Source organism: Lithobates pipiens, unplaced genomic scaffold (genome assembly GCF_037356315.1).
Source record: "Lithobates pipiens isolate NorthernLeopardFrog02 unplaced genomic scaffold, aLitPip1_a1.2 Scaffold_8, whole genome shotgun sequence".
NCBI lineage: Eukaryota > Metazoa > Chordata > Amphibia > Anura > Ranidae > Lithobates > Lithobates pipiens.
The window spans coordinates 480,881,153-480,896,552 of NW_027507903.1; the positions used below are offsets into that span (position 1 = coordinate 480,881,153).

Genomic DNA, 15,400 nt, shown 5'->3' on the forward strand with positions numbered 1-15,400 from the left:
TGAAAATGATGTCAGACAGATCATGGATCCCCAACAAGGAATCATGCCAAACTTAGTTAAAAATGACAATTATGTCATACAGATCATGGATGCCCAATAAGGAATGGTGCCACACTTAGTTAAAAGGGACAATTATGTCAGACAGATCATGGATGCCCAACAATGAATGGTGCCACACAATAATGTCAGACAGATCATGGATGCCCAATGATAGTATTCTGGCTTGTTGTCTCTGCTGTCACACGACTCCTGTCCAGTTTTTGTTTCCTCCAATAGTAGGGGGCCAGCAATCTTTTATCACAATTTGTAGAGGTAGAAACTGAGATGGGGTGCTAATTAGCGCAAAAGCAGCCTATGAACTGGCAGGACCACGTGCATGGTAATCTTGGTAGACTTTTTAACAGTTCAGCATTTAGGCTGGATTCTCATCTCTCTCGCCACTCATTTTTCCTTGCATTTTATATTTTATATTTTATATTTTTTAATATATATTTTTGGCAGAATTCCAGCCAGCAAAAGATTGAGAGTGGGTTCTCTATTTTTCGGTCAGAAAAAGTTCCCATCCGAAAATGCATTTGTCTGTATGCAATTCAGATGTGCAAAAAAATCACGCGTGCTCGGAAACAATTTGACGCATGCTCGGAAGCATTGAACTTCATTTTCTAGGCTTGTCGTAGTGTTGTACGTCACCGCATTCTTGATAGTCGAAAGTTCCGAGAACTTTTTTGTAATTCCTTTATTAGTATAAAAGAGTCATAGAAAAACATATACAATAGGGATATACAGCTAGTACATCGACAATAGAAACTTCAATATATGGACGGTTGACAAAAAAAAACATCAAGACAACGATCCCAGGGGAAGTATTCAATAGGCTAATGCAATACCATGACTGTAGCATATATAATACCGCTCACCCACAAGTAAGGAGAGCAAACATCAAAACATTGGCAATGAAACAAGAAATGGCACACATGGAGAGGTCATGCGTGTCGGCAAGTGGAAGACCATGAGTGCTCAAAAAAGTTCCACTCATCTAGTGTCATGTAATTGGGAGGAACAGGGAGGAAAGAGAAAGAAAGCAGAGCTAAGGGACAGCGAACAGAACCAGGTACTCTATGGGCTTCTAACCATTTCACCGCACTAGTGACACCCACCCTCAACGCTCTTCTTTCTGTAATCCCTACAGAACATCTTTCCCTTCTGCCTATCAGCCTACAGAACAAGTTTACTAAATGCAAGCCTGCTTTTGGATTTCAGCTGGTGTGGTACACCTCTACATAAAGACAGATTTGGGTTTTTTAAACTGGTTGCAATGAAAAACAATCCAATCCATTTATAAGGTACACCCACATACCTCTCAAATTTTTGAGAGGGGAACGAGGGGCACCTATTAGCAAAAGTACATAGGCATTGGACACACCCCCTGCCGCGCCCCCTTAAAGGAAAAAAAAAAAAAAAAAGATTAGGTAAACCCACGATTCCTTTTTTTTTTTTTTAACCACCATTATTCCTTTATACTGGCTTATGAAATTTACAAATGCAGCAATTAAAAATTTGGATGAAAGGATTAGCACTGGGAAACACTTTTTGAAAGATAAATAGTACATTTTCTATACAACTATATAGATCAGACCGAAATGAGGGACAAAAGAGGGACAGCGGGACTTTGTTCTAAATCAGGGACTGTCCCTCGAAATCAGGGACAGTTGGGAGCTATGCACTCACTCCCATCCCTGGCAGATTCATTGGTATGAGTTTCATGCGGCGGTCAGTATTTGGCATAGCCGAGGTCAGTGTGGCTCTGGGTAAAGAGAATCTCATTACGGTGATCTTGGATGGGATTTGCAGTTTAGGTGGAAGCGTCAGATGGTCTCCTCTGTTTCACTAATCTTATTACGTCTAAGACGAGGTGATTGCCCTTGGCTGACAGAAGCTCTTCCTAGAGGGCCGTGAAAGGCAGGTAGAGGCTTCCAAATCTGCTGACAAGGATCAGGGGCCACACAACGGGGGATATGGAGTATTTCCTGGAATGGGAGAAAATCTGAGCTGAATGTTCCATACTAGATAATAGATTCACCATTACAGTCACAGAGAATTGTGGGGAAATGCCAAGGAAGCAGCCATGATTGTTCAGTGGTTTAATCCTCCTGTAGGACAATCATATGACTACATAACCTTAGCTGTGTATTTCTGATAACGGTGATGGGAAATAGCAGAAAGTTGGCATAGCCCATAGTGCTCCTAGAATTCTGTGACATGTATTAAATTGGACCTGTGAGCCACATATCACTGCAATATCATTTTTCCGAAAAACACGTTTTATCACTAAAAAATCATTCTGATCTCCAGTCAGTGACTTCTCCTGGGCTCAGATGTTGTTATCAGTCTATTGCAGGCAGAGGGAAGCATTTCCTCAGTCTCCCCTCCCCTAATGATCAGACTGCAACATTGTAACTTTGTAGCACGTCACAGGGTGATAGGCTGCAGCAGGGACTGATCTGTGTCAGACATTTGTGAACACAGCCAACAGCTGAATAGACACCAGGGTTTACATGATTTGTCATCTCTGAGCTGGCATCTCCGTCCAGGAAGCAGAGACTGACGATGCCTGAACAAAGATGGTGACATCTTTCTGGAGAAAACGAATGAGTGGCCAGTCTCTCAGCACCTAACACACACCCCCTGTAGTGATGTCTTCTTTAGGGATTCAAAAGACAGGGCAATAATTAGGGCTGACACAGCCAGTGCAGGCCTCGTGCAAAGTGCAGTTACAAAAAAAAATGTAATTTCACAGAATTATTTACCTATAATATTTACCTAAAACTTTATCCAGCAACAAATCTTCAGTATCCATCACTAAGGATGAGCTCCAGCGTGTTTGCACAGCCCATGTGCAGAGCCCACCAGGAAGTCGGCACTGCTCTTGTCCCGAGATCGGGAAATGTCTCACTGCCTGTGATTAGCGCGACGCAGTGCTGACTTCCTGGCGGGCTCTGCGAACACGGCGGAGCTCATCCTTATCCGTCACCAAAACAAATCTGCTGGATGATGTGAAGCGCAGAGAAAAGCCTGCTAGGTGAGAAATAATAGAAATACAAAATAATGCAACAAGAAGAATGTTATAAAATATCAATAGGATATAAAATAAAGTAATGAAACATAAAATGATCAAAACAAAAGTATTGGGACGCCTGCCTTTACACGCACATGAACTTTAATGGCATCCCAGTATTAGTTCGTAGGGTTCAGTATTGATTTGGCCCAACCATTGCAGCTATTACAGCTTCAACTCTTCTGGGAAGGCTGTCCACAAGGTTTAGGAGTGTGTCTATGGGAATGACCATTCTTCCAGAAGCGCATTTGGGAAGTCGGTCACTGATGTTGGACGAGAAGGCCTGGCTCGCAATCTCTGCTTTAATTCATCCCAAAGGTGTTTTATAAGGTTGAGGTCAGGACTCTGTGCAGGCCAGACAAGTTCCTCCAACTCAAACTTGCTCATCCATGTCTTTATGGACCTTGTTTCTGCATTGGTGTGTAGTCGTATTGGAACAGGAAGGGGCCATCCCCAAACTGTTCCCACAAAGTTGGGAGCATGAAATTGTCCAACATGTCTTGGTAGTCTGAGGCATTAAGAGTTCCCTTCATTGGAACTAAGTGACCAAGCCCAACCCCTGAAAAACAACCCCATATCTAATCTCCCCTCCACCAAATGATTTGGACCAGTGCACAAAGCAAGGTCCATAAACAAATGGATGAGTGAGTTTGGGGTGGAGGAACTTGACTGGCCTGCACAAAGTTCTGACCTCAACCCGATAGAACACTTTTGGGATAAATTAGAGTGAAGACTGCGAGCCAGGCCTTCTCGTCCACATCAGTGCCTGACCTCACAAATGTGCATCTGGAAGAATGGTCAAACATTCCCATAGACACCAGTGGTGGCTATTGCTCAATACAATATCTTTTTTTTGGGGGGGGGCAGCAAACTAACACCCCCCCAGGAGACGGATGGGAAGGTGGAGATCCCCCCCCCCACTCCAGGAAGGCGGCGATTGGAGCCCTTAGGAGGCAGATGAGGAGGATCCGAGGTAGGGCTGCTGCTTCTCCTCCCAGCCAAACAGAAAGTGGATCCTGATCCGATTGGCCAGGAGTCCTAAGGGAGGAGAATCTGGAAGACAATAGTGAATATTAATTCACTATTGTCATATAACTGGGTGGGCTCAGGGCACAGTGCTCTGCCCCCCGAAGCCACCTTTTTCTATAAACCAATTAGAGCCTCAGACTCCAATCGAGTTCTTAAAAAAAAAAACCCCAAAAGGATAGGTTTCCTGATGGTGACAATAGTGGCCCATGCCTGTGTAATGTGGGTTATAAAGGCAGCTTGTCTTCTCCAACCGAAGCCCATGTGGCAGAGTGACAACATACGGAGACACAAATTGGGAGACAGCGACAAAGCGTTGTCACCCTATACCAGGAAGTGCCTGAACAAAGATCTTTATGGCAGGATCACCAGGGATTATTTTAATTAAAGCTGCAGATCTGAAGAGATTGAAAATTATTGTTGAAATCACGTTAACATATTAAAGATAAAGTTTTAGTAAGTTAATAATCAGGATACTTTTAGTAATTATTAATAATATTGTGTTGCTTTACCATCTCTATGCCACAGGCGACTTGAAATCGCGATAGAACAAGTTTTATAATCTAATATTAATAATCTAAGCATTGTCTCTTTAAAATTGTGTCCGCACATCTATGGGCGGAGCCTCAGGGTAATCTCAGCTCCCTCATTGGTTAGTTTGTCCTCCTCAGGCCGCCCGCCCCGTCCTCCCTCTTATTTCTTTTCACCTTCCAGCAGCGCCAGGCTGAATACAGAACGGATTGTACCATCTGTCAGCCGGTAGGGTGGATGAGGAATTCTTGACTCTAAATAGTTCTGTTGGCCCTAGCTGTGTATAGAGTGCGGCTGTCATTGTCGGGGAACAGGGTAAGGGGCATGGGAGAGTCGGCCGGGTATGTAGATGTGAGCAGTGCTCCCCTGTGTGTGGGTGACGGTGGTAGGCTCCAGAGGGGGCGGGGCCGTGTGCTGGATACAGTGTAGCAGAGAGGAGGAGAGCGGAGTGCGGCGGGGCGGATCTCCCGGGATGCGGCTCGGAGGTGAGAGCTCTTCTCTAATTCTTCTGTGTGGCCCCTGAGCACAGCTCCCCGGGACACCCCTCAATTGGAGCTCACCATGTGGCCCCTGAGGTGACCCCATGTACCCTATATCTCCACCTGTGGCCCCATATTAGACTAACCCAGGGGCCCCTCAGCATGCATGGCATTAACCCTTTCCTGACTACAGATTATAGGGCCCCTGAGTAGAACTCTGAGGGCCACGCTCTACTGCTTTATTAACCCCTTGCCCCCTCCTGGGCCCTGAGCACAGCTTCTTCTGGGACTCTCATACCCACTTCATGCCTTCCCTGGTGCACTCTGTGGCCCCTGAGTAGTCACACTGGTGCCCTTCAGCTGGCATTCTTAGGTGCTCTGGTTTCCTATGGACCCTGCCTGTGGCCAATGTTGTGGGGGGTGGGGCACTTAATCACACTTTGGTACCTTTATTAACTCATTCCTTCCTGGGGACACCCACTCTTAGCCTTGTTCCCTATGAGCCTGCCTGTGTCCCTCTTGAACCCCCTTCCTTTTTTGGGGACCCCCTACTTTCAGCCTTATGAGCCTGCCCCTGTCCCTCATTAACCCATTCCTTGGGGCCTTTGGGGACCCCCCACTCTCAGCCTTATGAGCCTGCCTGTGTTCCTCATTAACCCTTTCCTTCTTGGGGACCCCCAATCTCAGCCTGGTTTCTTATAAGCCTGCCTGTGTTCCTCATTAACCTCCTCCTCTTCCTCTTCTTCTTCTTCTTTTCTTCCTGCATCTCCTCACATCCTCTGTGAACAGTCAGTTGCCTTGTTAACCCCTTCTGCCCCCTCACGCGTCTTAGCTCCTCACCTTAACACTATTGGGCCCCAAAACATTACTTGCATGGCTTCTTAACCCTTTCTCTTATTTATGGGCTTTTCTTGAGTTTTGTAGTTTTACTCCTTCCCTCCCCTTTTCTTGTGGCCCTTGGTATCTGCTGCCACAGGGGCCCCATTGTGTGCCTGTGCTGCCTAATAAACCCTGCTATCTGCCGCTTTGGGATTGCACCATGATGCAGTCAGATCCCCATGCCCCTCAGAGGTCAGCAGCCTGGCATTGCCAGGGTTAATTACCACTCTGGGGAGGCCCCTTTGGGAGCTGTGTGATGGAATGTGGCCCCCCTGTATTGTCTTTTATATCATGGTGGTTGCCAGACTGCCTGCCCACTGCCTTATGTAGCGCCGGGGTTGGTGACCTTGGCGTAGAGATTCCAGACACCGGCAGTCTGTGTGGAGAAACTACAAGTCCCAGCAAGGTTTGCAGTGCTCTGCTGGTACCTATAGTTCTTTTTACCACAAAAGAGATCTGGGCTGCCATACATGAGCTATATCCGAAAACTGGTTCTCCTCTTGTGTAACTGCAAAACCTAGCATGTCTGGCACAGGCCACTGGTACCTGCTGTGACACTGTGTTCATCTGCTAGATTGTGAGCTCCTATGATTGCTGCTGATGTGGCACTGAAAGTCCTAGCAAGCCTTTAACCTGGGGTCCTGCTAAAATGTGTAGATGTGTTTGCACCGGTCAGTCATGCTGTCCGTCTGTTAGATTGTCAGCTCTGGTGCACATTCTGCATTGCACAGCGTGTTATTTTAGGCTTGTGTTGAGGGCTGGGTGCTGTAAATGGATCTGCAGATCTGATGGCTGATGATCGTAGCAGGTGACACCGAAGATGGGGCTCCTCCTCCTTGGTCTATGGACATTGCTTTGTGTTATCTTTGTTCTTCTTTAATAGTGGCAGGCTCCTCTGCAATACATCTGCTTTCTTCCTGCATGTATCGTCAACCGTGCAAGTCCAATCTAAAGCACTGAAGGTCCCCTCATCTGCTGAAAATGCTGGCTGCCTGGCTGATCCCGGCCTCATCTCTTTCTAGGTTGCTGACCCCTGGGTTGGTAGATCCTATATTCTAACCTTCTGCTTGCTTCTCTAGCTGCATGCATGTTCAAGGTCAGACAGCCAGGCAGTCTACAATGACACGCTTGAGATTTCTCCAGTTATAGATTTTCCTTTAAATGGGCCAGTCCACCTAAAAGGAATATGTCAGGTAGGAGAGCCTGGTGTTAGAAACCTGTTGTGGCAGTGAGTGCTGCTCCCATCTACCCTGCAGTGATCACACCGCCTCTTATGAACTCCGTTCTATAAAATAACATCTAAAGCTGCCCATACACCTTGGCTGGATTCCATGTAATCCCCATCATGTCAGGCAGGACCTCATACTACAAAACTGCCCATACACCTTGGATGGATTGCACGTAATCCCCATCATATTGGGCAGGACCTCATACTACAAAGCTGCCCATACACCTTGGATGGATTGCACGTAATCCCCATCATGTCAGGCAGGCCCTCGTACTACAAAGCTACCATTAGATCTACAGCAGGTTTTTAGGTGTATGGTCAGCTTCGCAGTCTGCTGCAGCATATGCAAGAAAATGTTCATTGAGGTAATCCCCCCCCCCATCAACCATAAAATCTATCCGTTTTTGGGTGGAATGCTCCTTTAATAATTGGGGGTGCAATATAAACTTATTATGATGCCCCCATGATGTTTACTTCTCCTTTCTTTAGACTTCCCTCTGTTCTGTCTGCTGAGTCACACTCACGCCTGTCATTCCTGCTATTATGTGTATCCCCTCAGTGGGCCTGGCATTGCTCCTAATTACACTGTCCAGTTAGGCCCATTAGCTCCTCACCCTCTTGTCTTGTTTTGTCCTGGTTTATTTTGTAAAGCACCACACAAGCTCTATGGATGCTGAATAATATTGATATTTTGTATGGGCCCGTGGCCTGGCAGAGTCCCATAGCATTGTAATATCCCAGCCCTCCACTCCCAGCACTGATTTCACAATTCCACTTATTTATTATTCATGTGTTTTCTGATCTGCCGAGACCGCCTGCGCCTCTCCCCTGACCATGTAACATGAGACTGACAGAAGATCAGAAACATAACCGCTGTCTGTGAGGGGAAATAAAGCTTGTAGTTTATGGGGTTCTCGTGACTCTGACAGACACATGTGCAGGAATTCCGAGAATTCATCACTGTCATAGATGAGAAGGTCTGAAGCAGTAAAGGAAAAAGCTCTGTTGCCCCATGATGCAATAGGGCATGCCCTGTGCTGAGGACCTAGACACAGCATCTTTCAGCTAGTGCACATGATCATTACTTTGAAGAGCAATCTGGATTCAGATTGCTCTTCAGAGCACATTTAACAAATGGTAAGCAGTGTATCTTCTCCTCTCCTGATCCTTTAACCCCTTAAACCCCACATTAGTAAGCTGCACATGGTTGCTGGGAGGGCCCCATTCACCAGGCTGAAAGGCCTAAATGATAAATTCACCTTTTGAGACAGTGTTACATGTTCCACCTTTTTTAAGATTTGTTTATTTAAAAAAAAAAAAAAAATGGCTCCTAACTTTTTTTTTTTTTTACTGGCTCCTATATTCAAAGCTAATTTTTTAAGCCCTGAGAAACGTATACTTACCTACTCTGTGCAATGGTTTTGCACAAAGCAGCCCTAATCCTGCTCTTAGATCCCCCGCTAGTGCTTCTGGCTCCAGCTTTTGTTACCCCAACATTTCATATTTCTTATATGTGCCTGTTGTACCGTTTTACTTGTATGAGAAATTGTCCTGTTCTTTGTATTGCATTCCTTTATGTGGAATCCCTGGTGTTTCTGCCGGTCCTTCTGCTTTCCTATTAGAAACTGACCTCACTAAGCATGAGAGCACAGCTTGGTTAGTTCTCTAGCTATGCTGGGAGCTCAGTGTACTCTCCTTCAATGATCAGACTTGTTCTGGCACGCCCCCTCTGTACAGCCATTCACTGGGAAGCTCAGTGTGCTGCTGCTTCTCCTCCCCACAGCTCTTATGCAGCTGAGAACAGGGGATTGTTTACAATCACTGTAAGTATACACCTTTTGTGAGGGCCATGTTTGCCCTTATGGGATGCACATGTGTTCTGTCAGTTTGCATACAGGTAGTCCCATTCATGTCAGTTGAGATGTAGCATTTGCACGGACACAGCTGCTGCTCCCAATTTGACGTCGTGTTCCCCACACTCTACAATCAGGGACACCCACCTGCATGGCTGTCAAATGAGTACACCCGTGTGAACAAGGCCTTGCTGGATCACTAAAGAAAAGGGGGCTAAAAAACCCAGAAATCTATGCATCCCCCACATCTAAGTATTAGAAAGCTGCAATATAATTTTTTGTTTTGGGGTTTTAAGGATTCCCTTCTCTGTCCTAATCTAAAACCAAACTTGAGAAACCTTTTGTTTGGCCATGTCCTGAAGAGTTGTAAATACGTTTTTTGGTCCCCGTGTGTCCAGATTCAGCCCGGATCTGTGGTGGGAGTTTGCCTGAGTTACTTGTTTTCACCAAGATGGCACATGGCCTTAGAGCTGCAGATTCCTGCTGTCACGCGGCTATTTTTAACCCCAGAAAGCCTTGGCTGGAGCTCAGCACTGTACTGAACACTTTGTGAAATGCTCCGTTTACTTTGCATGCTGGAACGCTGAATCCATTTGTCTTTTATGAGGGACTGAAATAACCTTTTGTGCTTCACAAAGGGAAAGAGGAATAATAGATGAGCCTTTCCCTGGCCATGCCTGCACACCTGTATGAGTCCAGCGTGCCCACGGAGCACACTGCCCAGGGAGAAATGACCAAAACGTGGGATATAATTTAACCTCTTCCCGACAGATATATGTAGTGGCAGGAATAGTGGGCTTTAACACCCAGCTGCTGCAAATATTCATCCATGGTGGTCTGAGGTTGTGTGCTAAGAGCGCACTCGCTGCATGCTCCCAGCACACTGACTGAGTTGCCAGTGATGGCTGAACCAGAGCCAGGAGGATGGACTCCAGATCATGTGACTGCTGTGAGAGCTTATTGCAGTGCTCATGTGATCAAGGAGTTTTCACCCCTCTGCATCAAAACCCACTTAAAGGGCTGTGATGTGGTGGCTTGATAGGGTTAAGGATTGAATGATACAAGTTGGTTATTAAAGCGGAGTTCCACCCAAAAATGGGACTTCCGCTTTAAGCACTCCTCGCGCCCCCCCTTACATGCCTCATTTGGCATGTCTTCTTTTTTTTTTTTTTTTTTTTTTTTTGAGAGGGGAGTGGGGGCTTTGTTAGGCGGGGAGACTTCCTGTCCCACGTCCTCCTTCCGCTCGGGGACCACCAAGGTGACTCCTCCTTGGGTGGCCCCTCCCTCTAAGCATTCTCCTGGGACACGTGACAGGTCCCAGGAGATCGCCTGTCCACTCAGGGAGCGCAACGCGACTCGCGGATGCGCCATGTGTGCCCAGCCGTGAAGCCGAAAGCTGTCACGGGCTGGTGCCCAGAGTGGCAATGGAGGCGCCGGTGAAGAGGGGGGAGAGGAGCGACGCTCCATTTGGCGCATCGCTGGTCTGTGGAACAGGTATGTTTCTGTTAAAAGTCAGCAACTACACTTTTTGTAATCAAAATAAACATAAAAAGCCTGGAACTCCGCTTTAACGCTCAGTATTTTGCGATGAACCCCTTATTAACAAGCACTTCACTTTCACTTTCTCCATATCAATGGATGCTAGTGAAGTGACAACCATCAAGGAGTGGCCGTTCAAGCCCACTACCTGACCTTAATAAGCTGTGTGATGTGCTGCCCCCTTCTTTTTGAAAGCACTTGATGCTTTGGGGCTGAATCTTTGATTCTCAAATTCTTTGATGCGGCTAGACTAAAGCCCCTTTCACACTCACAGCACCTGCTGTTAGTGTTAAAGCGCAGCTCGTTTTAGGGGCGCATTTCACCCACTAGCGGGGTTGTTTTTAACCCCAAAAAAGGTTAAAAACTCCAGTTTTGCAGTGCTTTCCAGGCACACTGGAAGTGCTGCCCATTCATTGCACTGGGCAGGGTGTTTTGGAAGCGCTAAATACATCGCTCCAAACCCGCCCCAAAGATGCTGCTTTCACACTGAGGTGCTTTACAGGCATTATAGCGCTAAAAATAGGACCTGCGACGCACCTGTAAAGAGCCTCTCCTCTCACTCCAGTGTGAAAGTCTGAGTGCTTTCACACTGGAGTGGTGTGCTAGCAGGACACCAAAAAGTCCTGCAAGCTCCATCCTTGAGGCGCTGTAGGAGCAGTGTATACAACGCTCCTAAAGCATCCCTGCCCATTGGCAAATGGGCAGCGCAGCTATGCGGGCGCATTTACCCCTTTTCCGGCCATTGGCAGGAGTTAAAAGCACCCCGCAAGTGGCCAAAAAGTTCCGCATAAACTACAGTAAAGCACCGGTAAAAAATAGCGGTGCTTTACCGGCAACACTCGCCGCAGTGTGAAAGTAGCCTTGGTTATGTCCCTCAAGTGTACCGCACAAGTGTGAAAAGTCACAATGCAGTGAATGAGAGGCGGTTTTTGGGGTGCATAGCAGAGGCTATTTCCAGCACTAAAGCGCCTGAAAAACGCCCCAGTGGGATGGAATTTATGAACATGCACCTGGCAATTCGCATGACAAGTCGTACCCCACAATTTCCAATGTAACATTCATATCTGTGCAACTTCAGAGTAGTCCCTGTACTTCTTTGGTCAGACTTAGATGCAAGTTTGCACAAACATTTCCTGAAATCGCACAACTTTCAAGTCGCATCAGTGTGGAGGTTCTTTAGGCTCCTTTCACACTTGTCATGCCTTTTATTTATTTTGATATTTTTCTGACTTGACGTTATGGCTGTGTAATCTTGAGGTCTTTGGACCAAGTCGAATCAAAGTCAGACCAAAGTAGTGCAGGGACTACTTTGAAGAGGCACAGATATGAATGGTGATCATTGGCAATCCATGGGGTATGACTTGTCATGCGATTTTTTTTTTTTGCAGTCCCAAATTGCAGGTCAAGTCGCACAAGTGTGAAAGCACATGGAAAATGAACACCCTTAACACAATGTGCCATGACACACATCTATATGTGAAGGGACCCTTAAAGAAGAGCTCTGTTAAGATCTGTGAGCTTGGCTGACTGGATTCTTAATTTAGTTGTAAAGTTTGAATCCAGGGATTCCTCCATTTTTACACACTTTAGGCTCCATGCACACTGAAGCTCAAAAAAGCTTTTTCTGGACGTCAGATTGCTGGCAGAAAATGCTGGTTGAAAAACTTGCATTGAACAGCATTTTGTACTACCGTTTATTAGCATTTTCAATAAAAATACACAGAGGACACTCCAAAAATCCCACAGTGCATTCCAAACTCCCACAATGCATTGAAAAAATAGAATGGCAAACACTAATTAACGCACGTTTATGAGCGTTTCTAAGCGTTTATGAGCGTTTGTCATTTATTTGCGGTGAAAAACGGCACTTTGAACGCGAATTTCTGGCGTTCAGAAAAAAGCCCATAAACTCCACTGCTCATTAAAGCTAATAAACGTCCATGTGTGCATGGACACATAGGCTAACGTAGAGTGGAGTTTATGGGCTTTTTAAAAAAAAAAACGCCCAAACTCCAATAAACTGCAGTTTATGAGCTCCAGTGTGCATGGAGCCTTAAAGCGGACTGTCTGATAAATATATATATATATATATATATATATATATATATATATATATATATATATATATATATATATATATATATATATATATATATATATATATATATATATATATATATATATATATATATATATATTTTATTTTAAATTCCCATTTGATAGAAGGCGATGATTAGACTAGTAGCGGCCATAGATGGAATGAAATTTGACTGGTTAAGCAGGGCCTCAACCTTTTTAAAGCCGACCAAAATTATTTCTTTTATTTTATTTTTTTCCCCCATTTATATGAGCAATATTTTGTTAGATTTCACCGTTTTTGAAAACGTTTACAATAAGGAAGGAATGTTTAAAAAAAAAAAAAACTTCCCAACAACTGTCCAGACATGGCAGAGGGATCTTTGTGATGTCTGGCTGGGGAATGGAGGGAAATGTAATGCCCATCCTTCTTCTTTGTGTTTGTCAGACCCTTCAGCTGCTCTTTGGTGTGAGGGTCAGCCACGCCTGGGACATTTCTTTAGGTGGGAATGTGGAATTTCACGGTGTTCAGTGAAGCCTCTGCTTGGTCTGTTTATTTTTGTGTGTGTGTGTGTTTGTTCCTGCAGAAGCTTTATGTGGTTTTATGGTTGAATTGCCGGCTGCTGCAGTTAGATATTATATGTCGCGTGACTTTCTGCTGGTATGGAGCAGTTAGGCCTGGATGGCAGATTGTGGTCATTAACGTAAATTAGAAGCAGATTGTTGGACCACTGTGTGAAAATATATAGACGAGATCTGAAATGTATCGGAAAATGCAAAAAAACCTGTAAATGTGATTTGGAGTAAGGAGTTCTGTATGCTTGAGTTACATGTTGTCTGTTCATTCTATGTTCGTCTCTCAGGAGTGTACACAGCTGTGTAAAGGGGGTACCCGCTGAGTGGCTGCCACATGCCAAGACTCTACACTTTACAAGTCTGCATGAATAAATCTGACACGTCACGAGATTATAAAATACCCATCTTACTTTATTAAGAACAGCTTAATCTTGAATCTTAAGCAACAATTTCATGTATTGCAGTTTACCAGTCATTAGATATGATGGCTCTATTCATTCAGTTTTTAGTTTTTCTTTTATATTCATCTGGTGATCTGGCCAGTAACAATTTGGTCTAACATTGACCATATACTAGATTTTCAAACCAACATTTGTACAAATTCTCAGCACATTTGACAGCTTGATGAATTTTGTGAGAAAGTACTTCAAAATGTTAACATTTTCGATTTTGAAACAAATGGACTTTACCAAATGGAAAACTCATATGCTGTTAAAAATAAGTTTCTTCCAGGAATATCCTGCACCTTCGATTTTTTTTAATTGGTGGGGTCAAAGTGACATTTGATTTCAACTGCAATGATCAGAAAACTCAAACGAACATTCTTTAGGATTAAATATTTCTAACAACTTCTACAAGTGTATGGCTAGCTTTTTGGAGCCTCTCTGTGGGAGCAAATGTAGTCACCCTTCACAGCAGCAATATCTGGAGAGGATAGTGTTAGATGGCCTTTATGTACAGTAAGACCCCTTTCACGCTGAGGCATTTTTCAGGTGCTTTTGTACTAAAATAGCACCTGAAAAACACCTCCCCTGTAGCCCCAGTGTGAGATCCCCAGTGCTTTCAGCATATTGTGGGCGGTGCAGGAGAGGTGTATACACTGCTCCTCCACCGCCCCTGCCATTGGAATCAATAGGCAAACCTTTATTCGGCTGCTAGCAGGGGTTAAAAGCGTCCTGCTAGCGGCTGAAAAGCGCTATTACAGTGGTAAAGTGCTGTTAAAATTAACAGTGCTTTACTGCTAACGCGCCCCCCTCGCAGTGTGAAAGTAGCCTTGGGCTTAAAGAGGAGCTGCACCTAAAAAAAAAAAAAAAAAAAAAAAAAAAAAGCCAGCAGCTACTAATATTGCAGCTGCTGACTTTTAATAAAATCACACTTACCTGTCCCAGGTTCCAGCGATATCGGCGGCAGATGACGAGCGATCGCTCGTATCGCTGCTGCCACCGCCGCCATCCTCTGTCAGGGAATCGGGAAGTGAAGCATGACGGCTTCACTGCCCGGTTCCCTACTGCGCATGCGTGAGTCGCGCTGCGCGTCTTATTGTCCTCCGCTGTGTCTCTGGGAACTGTGTGTTTCCCAGAACACAACAGGGGGGGCGGAGCGTCTGCAGCGGTCTGGCCGGAAGTGGGTGCAGTTACCTGGATTATCCAGGTAACTGCACCCCCTCCCCTCTGAAAGGTGCCGATTGTGGCACCGGAGGGGGGGAGGGATAAGATTAGCGGAACTTCCCCCTTTAGGGTGAAGAACCGCTTTAATGTTCACGGGACAATTTCACATCCTCTCCTGAATGATTTAACTTGACGGATAGTAACCAACATTTAAACCGTCTGTTTTGCAGCGTTTGCGTTTTCAAATATTTTTTTTAATGGCCAAAAATGGGAAACCGCCTGTAAACGAAACACGGCTAAACGTAAGTTACCACGTTTAGTTTACAAGCTGTTACAGGCATTTGACATTTCAAATGCCTCTGAACATCCATCCTGAACACCTTCTTTTTTTTTTTTTTTTTTCTTTTTTTTTTTTTGCGGAAAGCAAAAAAATGAGTTTAGAGGCATTTCAAGCAGCAAGCGTGGTAACTAGCTATTTTGGAAAAATGTAT

General features: G+C 45.1%; 1 protein-coding gene across 24 annotated transcripts in view; it reads left to right on the forward strand.

The window, feature by feature from the left end:
• The window catches only part of MICAL3 (microtubule associated monooxygenase, calponin and LIM domain containing 3), a 299,572-nt gene that overhangs the window by 8,277 nt on the left and 275,895 nt on the right, over positions 1-15,400 (forward strand). For 20 of the 24 annotated variants that reach the window (XM_077468846.1, XM_077468830.1, XM_077468825.1 and 17 more), the window contains exon 1: positions 5,065-5,157. The exons of 1 other annotated variant lie outside the window; for it this stretch is intronic. The gene's annotated coding sequence lies outside the window, so the exon portion shown is untranslated. Of the gene's footprint in view, positions 1-5,064; positions 5,158-15,400 lie in introns of those variants that run through there. 3 more of the 24 variants (XM_077468848.1, XM_077468850.1, XM_077468849.1) reach the window with 1 other exon arrangement.